This window comes from Bufo bufo, chromosome 1 (genome assembly GCF_905171765.1).
Source record: "Bufo bufo chromosome 1, aBufBuf1.1, whole genome shotgun sequence".
NCBI lineage: Eukaryota > Metazoa > Chordata > Amphibia > Anura > Bufonidae > Bufo > Bufo bufo.
Window position 1 is genome coordinate 791,123,505 of NC_053389.1, and position 12,373 is coordinate 791,135,877.

The following is a 12,373-nucleotide window of genomic DNA, read 5'->3' on the forward strand; positions in this document are numbered from 1 at the left end:
CTGTTATATTTGCCCAGTTAGGAACATAGAACAAAAAAATAACTCGGACAACCCCTTTAAAGATTGCTGTTCACAAGCGCAAACCATCCAACTTGAAGGAGCAGGAGCAGTTTTGCAAGGAGGAATGGGCAAAAATCCCAGTGGTAAGATGTGGCAAGCTCCTAGAGACTTATCCAAAGCGACTTGGAGCTGTGATTGCCGCAAAAGGTGGCTCTACAAAGTATTGACTTTAGGGGGGGGTGAATAGTTATGGACATTGACTTTTTCTGTTATTTTGTCCTATTTGTTGTTTGCTTCACAATAAAAAAAAGATCTTCAAAGTGGTGGTCATGTTCTGTAAATAATATGATGCAAATCCTCAAACAATCCATGTTAATTCCAGGTTGTGAGGCACCAAAATACGAAAAAAGTCAAGGGGGGTGAATACTTTTGCAAGGCACTGTATATATAAAGTCAGAACTATGAAGATGAAGGGGGTATCCTCAAGCATTCAGTGTGCTTGGGGACACCCTGTGTATTTACATTTTATTTAGCCTCTATTTCTGAAGTGTTTCTGCCAGTATTCAAACTCATCATCATCTACATTAAAGGCAAGAACCTTAACCACTGAGCTATAGAGCTCAATGTTAAAATGCAGCAGATGTATTGTGGCCAAAATCCTAAGCAGTAGTTTCCCATGTATTATCTATTCATATATTACATTTACAATTATATTTATTATGGCACAAAATAAATTTAGAATTACTAAAAAAATATGCAATTACAAAAAAATATATAAAATTATACTTCTGCTATATATGAAAATATAATACATGGGAAACTACTATTGAGGTTTTTAACCATAATATATCTGCTGCAGTTTAACATTGCGTTCTCTAGCTCAGTGGTTAAGGTTCTTGATTTAATGTAGATGGTGATGAGTTTGAATCCCAAAAACACAGGTTAAGGGCTCATTCACACGTCCGTATGAATGAGTCTGCATCTGTTCCGCAATTTTGCAGAACGGGTACGGACCCATTCAGTTCAGTGGGGGCGCAAAAGATGCAGACAGCACCCTGTGTGCTGTCCACATCTGTAGTTCCGTTCTGCGGCCCCACAAAAAATCTAGAGCATGTCCTATTCTTGTCCGCAATTGGGGACAAAAATAGGCATTTTTTCGCAAGACTCCCCCCCCCATCCCCCCCTTACCCTTGTCTATATGTTTGGTGTCATATACGTGTCTCAGCATACTCTTCGTTTGGGTATTCTTCTCAATGTGGGCGGCTTTCGCTGTCGCCACTTTTGATGTCCTATTGGAACGTATTGCCCATTCTAATATTGTGCTATTCTGCTGTCGATTTGTCGTGTGATGTTTTGATTTGATACCCAAGACACGATGTTGTACTATATTTTGCCTTTTTCCGCTCTTTTAATAAAATAAATTGAAGAACGAAAATAGGCATTTTCTATTATAGTTCATGTGCCGGTCATGTGCCGCAAATTGCGGAATGCATGCAGGCCGGTCAGGGCCGTTTGAAGGAATTTGGGGGCCCCAAGCAAAATAGACATGGAAGCCCCCCCCCCTCCACGCCCTCCCCACCTTACGCACGCAAATCCTACAGGAACCACAGTATAGCCATACAGTTTAAGTTCACCCACACTTAATAGAAATAAAAAAGGAGGTTTACAGTGCAAATACTGCTGTTGCATTTAATGTGCATGAAATTTGAACAGTGCCATCCACAGATCCCCCTCCCCTAAACAGTGCCATCCACAGATCCCCCCTCCCCTAAACAGTGCCATCCACAGATCCCCCCTCCCCTAAACAGTGCCATCCACAGATCTCCCCCCTAAACAGTGCCATCCACAGATCCCCCTCTAAACAGTGCCATCCACAGATCCCCCCTAAACAGTGCCATCCACAGATCTCCCCCCTAAACAGTGCCATCCACAGATCTCCCTACAGTGCCATCCACAGATCCCCCTCCCCTAAACAGTGCCATCCACAGATCTCCCCCCTAAACAGTGCCATCCACAGATCCCCCTCTAAACAGTGCCATCCACAGATCCCCCCTAAACAGTGCCATCCACAGATCTCCCCCCTAAACAGTGCCATCCACAGATCCCCCTACAGTGCCATCCACAGATCCCCCCTCCCCTTAACAGTGCCATCCACAGATCTCCCCCCTAAACAGTGCCATCCACAGATCCCCCTCTAAACAGTGCCATCCACAGATCCCCCCTAAACAGTGCCATCCACAGATCTCCCCCCTAAACAGTGCCATCCACAGATCTCCCTACAGTGCCATCCACAGATCCCCCCTCCCCTAAACAGTGCCATCCACAGATCTCCCCCCTAAACAGTGCCATCCACAGATCCCCCTCTAAACAGTGCCATCCACAGATCCCCCCTAAACAGTGCCATCCACAGATCTCCCCCCTAAACAGTGCCATCCACAGATCCCCCTACAGTGCCATCCACAGATCCCCCCTCCCCTAAACAGTGCCATCCACAGATCTCGCTCGTAAAACTCAGATCCGATGGTATATTCTAACCAGATCCGATGGTAAATTCTATTCTCTATTAAAGGAAGCAAAACAAGCACCGGCTCTGCTTGGCCCAAGCTCGGGGCCCCAACCAGCTCGGGGCCCCAAGCAATTGCTTGTTTTGCCTGTCTGTTAGCGACGGGCCTGAGGCCGGTATCCGTGTTTTGCGGATCTGCAAAACTCTACAGTCATGTGAATGCGCCCCTAAACAAAACTTTAACTTGCAGTGTGTCCCCCCCCCCCCCCCCCCCCAACAGTGGAAAATTTCCTTTAAAGAAAAAGAAAAAGATGCAAAACGTAAAATATGATCAATCAATAACACCCCTTTTTTAACCTGTGTAAAATTGGCCGGTATTTTTTGTTGAGAAAGGTGGCAACTCTAGCAGCATTAAAGATGGCTTTCCTCATGGCACATTCCGCATTAGCATTTCTTCAGACCATGGTGTCTCTCTCCTTGTGACACACTTACTCTCACCCTAAACAGGCACTTCCAGACTGCGTTATCTCCTTCTGCACACACTTTGTGGATTACACTGTGTCAGGCTGGCTGGTCTTTGTGGTCCATGCCTGGCTTCTTCACAGGTCTCATCAGGGTGCAGGAGCTAAGGCCTGTTTCACACTTGTGTGGTTTTGTGATCCGGGCAGAGGATCTCAAAACCGGAATTAAGCTGATCCGTTTTGATTTTGCCTATCAGGATGCATCCGTTCTGTTAGGAAGCATTTGTGTGAAATCAAAAAGGAACAAACATTCCGCAATTCCGGATCCTAAAAACCACATCTGTAACCATTGACTTATATTGTTTTTTCGTGACGGATCCGGTTTGTTCTGTTTCCATGACCAGACACAAAACCACAGCTTGCAGCAGTTTGGTGTCCGGTCACAAAACGGAATGCTGGCGGAACGGAAGAAATCCTGAGGTATCCTGAACAGATTTCTTTCCATGCATTAGGACTAAACGTAACCGTTTTTTTTCCGGTTTTGAGATCCTCTGCCGGATCTCAATAACGGAAAACAACAACGCAAGTGTGAAACAGGCCTAAGAAGTGTAATTCAGCGACCCCTGCTCCAGGCTATGCTTCTTCACCGCAATGCTCAGCTTCTCTGTGGCCCTATCTATGCCCTGAGATGATGTAACTTTATGACTAGTATCTCCCACCTCTACTTGCTAGCTGACTAAAATGCAGAAGTATGGCTGGATCTGTCCCCAGCAGCAGCTTCTCTCCAGATCACTGCCTAAGAACTACTGACACGAGGTCTGCAGAGCACTGATATTTTTAATCTCCCAGGCTCCTGTTCTCCCTTTGACTTGAGAACCTGCATAACTACTATAAAACATATTATTATAGTATAATAAATATATTATCCAAAAGCAATAAGGCCAAAGGTAGTATAGGAGTAGAAGGAGATCTGTGGAGAAGAGCTGGACCCTGCCAGCAGAAGCAGACTGTCCATAGACCCTGCAGAGGGCCTATGCCCAGGGGGCTACCCAAGCTATTCTCATGGCCGCCAGCCGGGTACATAAAGATCTGATGCTCTCAGCATTAATTACTGTAGGAGCATCAGGCCAACTGTATTGTCATCCTCAGGATGCTGATACAGTTTCATACTGTGGTGCAGGTGGCAGTATTTGTGCTGCACTGTAGTATTTAGTTCTGCTGGGGCGGTATTTTGTCCTGCACTACAGTATTGCTGGCCTCGTCTACTTCGGTTGGCCACTTTCTGTTAGTCTGGACCCACCTACAACATAGGGCCACTTTTAGTTTTTTTTCCAGGGCCACTTTAACCGTTCCTTACTAAAAAAAACGGTGACCCTGAGAATTCTGCAAATTGGTGCTCCTCCCCATGATCATGGTGAGTCCATACAAAAGCCAATGACATGATGGGGTTGGGGGGGTACAAGTGACAACCACTATTCTCAGAGGCCAGTGGGGTCCAATGGGGCTAGAAATAGCGACCATTACTCTGAAGGTAAAATGTCAAAGGGGGAACTCCATTAGCTGAAGACCCATCCAGGCTAGGGTGAACTCTTAAAGGGGTTGTCTGAAACCCAAAAACTTTTACAGGGCTGCTGAGGAGGGAGCGGTGACTAAAACTAAACAAAAAAAAAACATCTTTTCAATAGATTCTGGTACCAGCACCATGGCTCCCAACTCCTCTGCTTCTGGTCCCTGCTGGACTGGATGTACAATGAGTTGTCTACATGCACATCACCACTGCCGCCTGATCACTGGTCTCAGCAGTGACGTGGCCTGAATGGCACGTGACCACTGAGGTTCAGGCGTCATGTGCTGTTCATGCACATGTCACTGCTGAAGCCATTGACTGGTTGGCGGTGGTGACATGCATGTAGACCGCACATCATACTTCCAGTCCAGCAGGAACCGGAAGCAGCGGAAACAGGAGCCACCGCACTGGAACAGGGACCTATTGAAAAAAAAAAAAATCTTTTTTTCTTTATTTATTTTTTTCTTCTAGGGTATCACCCCTCCCCAGTCACCCTGCAAAGGTTTTGGGGTTTTGGACAGCCCCTTTAAAGCAGGGTCTGCTGCAAAGCATCCTGGTCCATCATATACGGACAATGAAAATGGTATTTAGGAACAAATCCTGTATGAGTATATGTCCTATATAGGAATATCGAGAACTGCATCTTCCCTTCTTGTATGGGTTGGGGGTGTAACCTGATGGTCTTGAGCCTCAATGATAACAGGTGCCATCTATAATACTGGCATCTCCCCCTTGAGCACCAGAGTGCTGGTGTGAGGAAGCAGGACCTGCAGGTGTCGCCCCCAGGCAGGTCGCTCAGGGGCTCGCCCTGTGTACACAGCGTCATGTGTGTCATTAGTGCGGAACAAGGAACTCCAGCCGATCGTCGCCCTGACATTATACAAGGGACCTATCCAGATGAGTACACAAAAGGAGGACAGCTACAGCCAACAGGAAATGTAAATGTCTGACACTACCGCATGAGCCACCTTTAGGAAGTCAGAGATAATCTGCTCTAGTGTTACTCCAGACAACATGACAGGTAAAACCTGCTCGGCAGCGTTAAAGGGGTCATCCGGGTATACATTTTTCCCTTTCCCTGTGCTTTACCTACCAGGCCCTGCAATGTACTAATGTACTTGCAATACTTTTTCTGCCTCCCTTTGGAGATCGGGAGAGTGGTCACATGACTGCGCCCTCTATTCTGCCTCCCTCTGGAGATCGGTCACATGACTGCGCCCTCTATTCTGCCTCCCTCTGGAGATTGGTCACATGACTGCGCCCTCTATTCTGCCTCCCTCTGAAGATCAGGAGAGTGGTCACATGACTGCGTCCTTTATTTTACCTCCCTCCAGAGATCAGAAGAGTGGTCACATGACTGCACCCTCTAGGGAAAGTGGTCACATGACGTTGCCCTCTATTCTGCCTCCCTCCGGAGATCAGGAGAGTGGTCACATGACTACACCCTCTATTCTGCCTCCCTCCGGAGATCGGTCACATGACTATGCCCTCTATTCTGCCTCCCTCCGGAGATCGGTCACATGACTATGCCCTCTATTCTGCCTCCCTCCGGAGATCGGTCACATGACTATGCCCTCTATTCTGCCTCCCTCCGGAGGTCGGGAGAGTAGTCACATGACTGCGTCCTTTATTTTGCCTCCCTCCGGAGATCGGAAGAGGGGTCACATGACTGTACCCTCTAGGGAAAGTGGTCACATGACTGCACCCTCTATTCTGCCTCCCTCCGGAGATCGGGAGAGTGGTCACGTGACTGCACCCTCTGTGAAGACTGTATTTCCTCTGACATCATGACCAGGCCTCCCATGATTCCTCTGTCATAACCCCCACCCAAATGGTCGTGATGTCAGACTCATGTGACCTTGGAATGGGCTGGTCGATGCAGGGTAGGGACAGTCCACTGCTTCTGTGTGGGAGGAAACATTAGGAGTAGACAGCAAAGGGATGATGGAGGGTGTAGTAGGCTGAGTTTTCACCCCAGGGAAGGGTGTAGAGGGAGTTTACATTTCTGATGTTACAGCACTACAGGAATTGTTGTGGCTGCGGTTCATATACATCCACAACCTGGAAGTTCTGGTTATAAACCTGGGAGTGTGGAGAAGGAAGACTAAGGAAAAGGTGACAAGTACACTATTACGCCTGTAGGAGACTAGATGAGGTTTGCACAATTAAATGACATTTTCTAGGATCCCACACAACCCCTTTAAGCCTCGCCGTATATTTATGAGGACACCGAGGAGATCGTGCTTTGGGGGGAATGGAGACCTGATGGAATCTATTGAAGTCAATGGTCTTTGGTGGGTGCTACTGGTGTCCATCATTATTGGAACTGAAAAATGGAAATGGGGATGCAAATGTGAACAGAACCTAACATAAGTGCAATAAAGGGTATGTGCCTATATGTATGGTTGCATACCTTCCAACCATCCCAGATTGCAGTGGCTGTCCAGCTTTCTAGCAGCTGTCTCTGCAGAAACAGTAGCCTGTATTATAATGCATCCCATCAAGGGGGGAACTAACTCTCCTTAGGGAGAGAGCCCCTTAATCAGTGTGAGGAGACTTATAGGCCATACACGCTCCTCTGGAATTCTGGGAGGGAAGGGATGCAAATGAGCTTTTAACAAGCTCTGCCTCTAATGCCACCAGATGTAAGGCAGCTATCCTAAAAGTCAATGTTCAGCTCTTAAAATAAGCCTTGAGACATGAGTTACATCTGGTGGCATTAGAGGCAAAGCTTGTTAACAGCTCATTTGTGCTCTCTCCCTAGGGAAAGTTAGTTCCCCCTTTGACCCGGACACAGGCCTCTCACCCAGTTAAGCCAGTACTCTCTGCTCTGCACTGATGAGGGGCAATCACCCTTAAATAGCTGTCTGCAGATGAGATGCTGGCTTATTTAATATCCAAGTCATGTCTCAAGGCTTATTTTAAGAGCTGAACATTGATGTATAGGATAGCTGCCTTACATCTGGTGGCATTAGAGGCAGAGCTTGTTAAGAGCTCGTTTGCATCCCTTCCCTCCATGATGCATCCCTCCACTCCCTGCTGGCTCCCCACTTCTCTGATCTGTGTGGGGGGTGTGGCCTGCTGGGAGTCAGTCTCGGCTCCGCCTCCTTCACAGACCAGAGCAGCCGATGTCCTGCTGTTAGGAAGAAGGTAAGTATGTGGTGTTTATTTTTTTACTTTCTGTGAAGGGCACAATGTGGGCATATTACTGGTGGCACAGCTGGGCATAATTCTGTGAAGACTCAATATGGGAATAAATACTGTGCAGTGGCATGAAGAGGATTAGGTGTATAGGTTATTATATTATATGATGCAGATTACATCATCTTGGCAGTATTACTGCGACTGTGTAATATTGTATTACACACAGATGAATCCCTTGCACTGCTGACAGATGTACAGTTGCAAGAAAAAGTATGTGAACCCTTTGGAATGATATGGATTTCTGCACAAATTGGTCATAAAATGTGATCTGATCTTCATCTAAGTCACAACAATAGACAATCACAGTCTGCTTAAACTAATAACACACAAAGAATTAAATGTTACCATGTTTTTATTGAACACACCATGTAAACATTCACAGTGCAGGTGGAAAAATATGTGAACCCCCTAGACTAATTGCATCTCCAAGAGCTAATTGGAGTGAGGTGTCAGCCAACTGGAGTCCAATCAATGAGATGAGGTTGGAGGTGTTGGTTACAGCTGCCCTGCCCTATAAAAAACACACACCAGTTCTGGGTTTGCTTTTCACAAGAAGCATTGCCTGATGTGAATGATGCCTCGTACAAAAGAGCTCTCAGAAGACCTACGATAAAGAATTGTTGACTTGCATAAAGCTGGAAAGGGTTATAAAAGTATCTCCAAAAGCCTTGCTGTTCATCAGTCCACGGTAAGACAAATTGTCTATAAATGGAGAAAGTTTAGCACTGCTGCTACTCTCCCTAGGAGTGGTCGTCCTGTAAAGATGACTGCAAGAGCACAGCGCAGACTGCTCAATGAGGTGAAGAAGAATCCTAGAGTGTCAGCTAAAGACTTACAAAAGTCTCTGGCATATGCAAACATCCCTGTTAGCAAATCTACGATACGTAAAACACTAAACAAGAATGGATTTCATGGGAGGATACCACAGAGGAAGCCACTGCTGTCCAAAAAAAACATTGCTGCATGTTTACAGTTTGCACAAGAGCACCTGGATGTTCCACAGCAGTAATGGCAAAATATTCTGTGGACAGATGAAACCAAAGTTGAGTTGCTTGGAAAAAACACACAACACTATGTGTGGAGAAAAAGAGGCACAGCACACCAACATCAAAACCTCATCCCAACTGTGAAGTATGGTGGTGGGGGCATCATGGTTTGGGGCTGCTTTGCTGCGTCAGGGCCTGGACGGATTGCTATCATCAAAGGAAAAATGAATTCCCAAGTTTATCAAGACATTTTGCAGGAGAACTTAAGGCCATCTGTCCACCAGCTGAAGCTCAACAGAAGATGGGTGTTGCAACAGGACAACGACTTAAAGCATAGAAGTAAATCAACAACAGAATGGCTTAAACAGAAGAAGATACGCCTTCTGGAGTGGCCCAGCCAGAGTCCTGACAGGGGCGGACTGACCGGTCGGGCACTTCGGACATGGTCCGAGGGCCAGGCCGGGATGGGGGCCCGCCGCAGAATAACATTATGTGTTATGCTGGCCTGGTAATGGTGGTATAGGCAGCGGTCACTGTATTCTATCGCACCGGGCCCCGCTCACTGTAAGGCTACATTCACACGTCCTTGGTGTGTTGCGGACCCGCAAATTGCGGGTCCGCAACACACCAGCCCGTCACCCCCATAGAAATGCCTATTCTTGTCCGCAAGCTGCGGACAAGAATAGGACATGCTCTATCTTTTTGCGGAGCTGCGGACCCAAAATCGGGGCCGCGCTCTGCAACTGCGGCTGCAGACAGCACAATGTGTGCTGTCCGCATCTATTCCGTCCCCATAGAGAATGAATGGGTCCGCACCCTTTACGCAAAATTGCGGAAAGGATGCAGACCCATTTTGCGGACGTGTGAATGGAGCCTTATACTAATTTTCATATGTGAACAAGAAGAGAAATCCTCTGCGATCCTCTCCCTCTCCCTCTCTGTACTCACAAACTCAGTAGCAGGCCGGGCGGCAGCGCAACTCACTGATGTCACACGCCTGCTCCGCCTGCTTCATTCATAAAGTGGGAGGAGCAGGCGCGTGACGTCAGTGAGTTGCGCTGCCGCCCGGCCTGCTACTGAGTTTGTGAGTACAGAGAGGGAGAGGGAGAGGATCGCAGAGGATTTCAAGTTGTTCACATATGAATATTAGTATTACAGTGAGCGGGGCCCGGTGCGATAGAATACAGTGACTGCACCGGGCCCCGCTGCCATTACAGCACCAGATGCCGGCCCCCAGACCCTGTATTGGGGGTCATTCACTCACAGGGACACTGTTATTGGGCGATCTGTGAATGACACATATATAGCATAAGGTGCTATATATGTGTCACCCACAGTGCCATCCACAGAGCCCCCACAACAGTGCCACCCACAGAGCCCCCACAACAGTGTCATCCACAGAGCCCTCACGACAGTGCCATCCACAGAGCCACCACAACAGTGTCATCCACAGAGCCCTCACGACAGTGCCATCCACAGACCACCATTAGTTCAAAACCCACCAAAAGCACACCTTTTGGTTCAAAATATTTTTTAATTTGGCTATTCCCCACCCCTCTTGTAATTGTTCCGCTACTTGTGGGCTGTGGGGGCATGAGTTCAGTCACTTCGGTGCGCAATCCCGTCCTGCAGCGCGTGATCCCGCAAGACCCGCCGCTGTAGGTCACGGGTCCCGCGGGATCACGCGCCGAAGTGACTGAACTCATGCCCACGTAGCCCGCAAGTAGCAGATCAGTGGAACAAGTACAAGGTAGAGGGGACTGTTTCTAACAGAGGCTCACTAATGGACGCTGAGATTAGATCACCCCATATGAGAGCATTGAATCAATGCTTTCCTATGGGGAAAAATCTGACCCTGGAGGTCATCATGCAGAGTGTGAGGACGTCCAGCGTCAGATACCAGACCAAAGGTCTGTTTTACTCCAGGAAGCCCTCGGGTGGCTGCCAGCGACTAGAGGCCGACTTATTGCTGGAATGTACACAATGCAGTTTCTCTAGAACATTGCAGCTCGATTTGCAAAAGGGACACTGTACCCAGACCACTTCAATGAGCTGAAGGGGTCTGGGTGCCTTTTGTGTCACTTTAACTTTGAAATCTTATTAAAGATTGTGTAGGGTGTGGCCGGAGGCGGGACAAGGGTGGGGCTTGCAGCAGAACATGGGTGGGGCCTGTAAGGGGGCCCTTGATTTATTTTGCCCGGGGGCCCTGAGGGTTCTCAGTCCGCCCCTGAGTCCTGACCCGATTGAGATGCTGTGGCATGACCTCAAGAAAGCGATTCACACCAGACATCCCAAGAATATCGCTGAACTGAAACAGTTCTGTAAAAAGGAATGGTCAAGAAATACTCCTGACCGTTCATGAGGCTCCCGCATCAAGGAGTTGTCCCACAAAAAAACTCCAGCTGCTGTTTGTCCTTTTTCTAATTTCTCTGTCCTAGTCACTGAGATGGAAACACATGCTCAGTTCCAGCCTTTAACTGCCAGCAGCTGCAGCGGAAAGGACACGTCCCCTGAGAAAATGCACAACCTAGGTCACCACACTTCCCATAAACCACCTTCAAGGGAAAGACAGAATCATCCACGGATGGTAACACTATGCAGGTAAAAACCATCCATTTGGACAGAGGATCTGAGGTGACCCGTGCTCGACTCAAGGCATACGGCCATGCTAAGAAGGAGGCCTTCCATATGTAAAATACAATACTTTTTTTTCCTCAACGGACACCTTTTCAGACTTTGTCCTGAAGACATAAGGGTAGTGCAGGTGAGGCTGTAAAGTGGGAGTAGCATGGAGTCGGACTTTGAAATGATTATCAAATTTTAAGGCCAAATCCGCATACTCCTGGACTGAATTTGTGGACTTTTCTTAAGTAGGTCTGAAATCCTGCCGTCAGGGATATGAACGTCTTAGGGGTGATGGTAGGATCTTCTGGTCTAGGACATCTCTGTTCTGAATGGGGGGAATGGTATACATTATGCCTAGAGGGTTTTCAATCAGTTTTTGAACCCCCTGTGTCATGCTCCGCCCCCCTGAGGCCTTGCACTAGGCATAACAAAGTGGGTAAGTGTTGCCTGGACTGTTCTTTTAAAGCCTTTAAAAAGTGCCGGGAAGTTGACCGAAGGAACAGCAGCAGTAGATCTATCTCACATACAAGAAATAAATCATCGTAACACTAACCTAGGGGGTGCAATATCATCCTCTAAATGGTCTGTCCATGAAAAAGTGGGTTGGGGCCCCAAATGCCCCATACAGTGCCTATGATAATCCATACAGTGCCTAAGATGCCCCATACAGTTCCTAAAATGCCTCTTTCACTGCCTAAAATAATCCATACAGTACCCAAGATGCCTCATACTGTACTTACGATGATGCATACAGTGCCTAAAATGCCCCATATAGTGCCTAAAATGCCCCATTCAGTGCTTATGATGTTCCATACAGTGCCAAGATGCCAGATACACTGCCTCAAATACCCCATACAGTACCCAGGATGCCTCATACAGTGCCAATGATACCCCACACAGTGCCTAAGATGATCCATACAGTGCCAAAAATACCCCATATACTGTCTAAGTTGCCCCAACAGTGTCTATGCCCCAAACAGTGTCTCAAATGACTGCAAGCAGGTGCCTGCTAGCAGGAATAATAGAG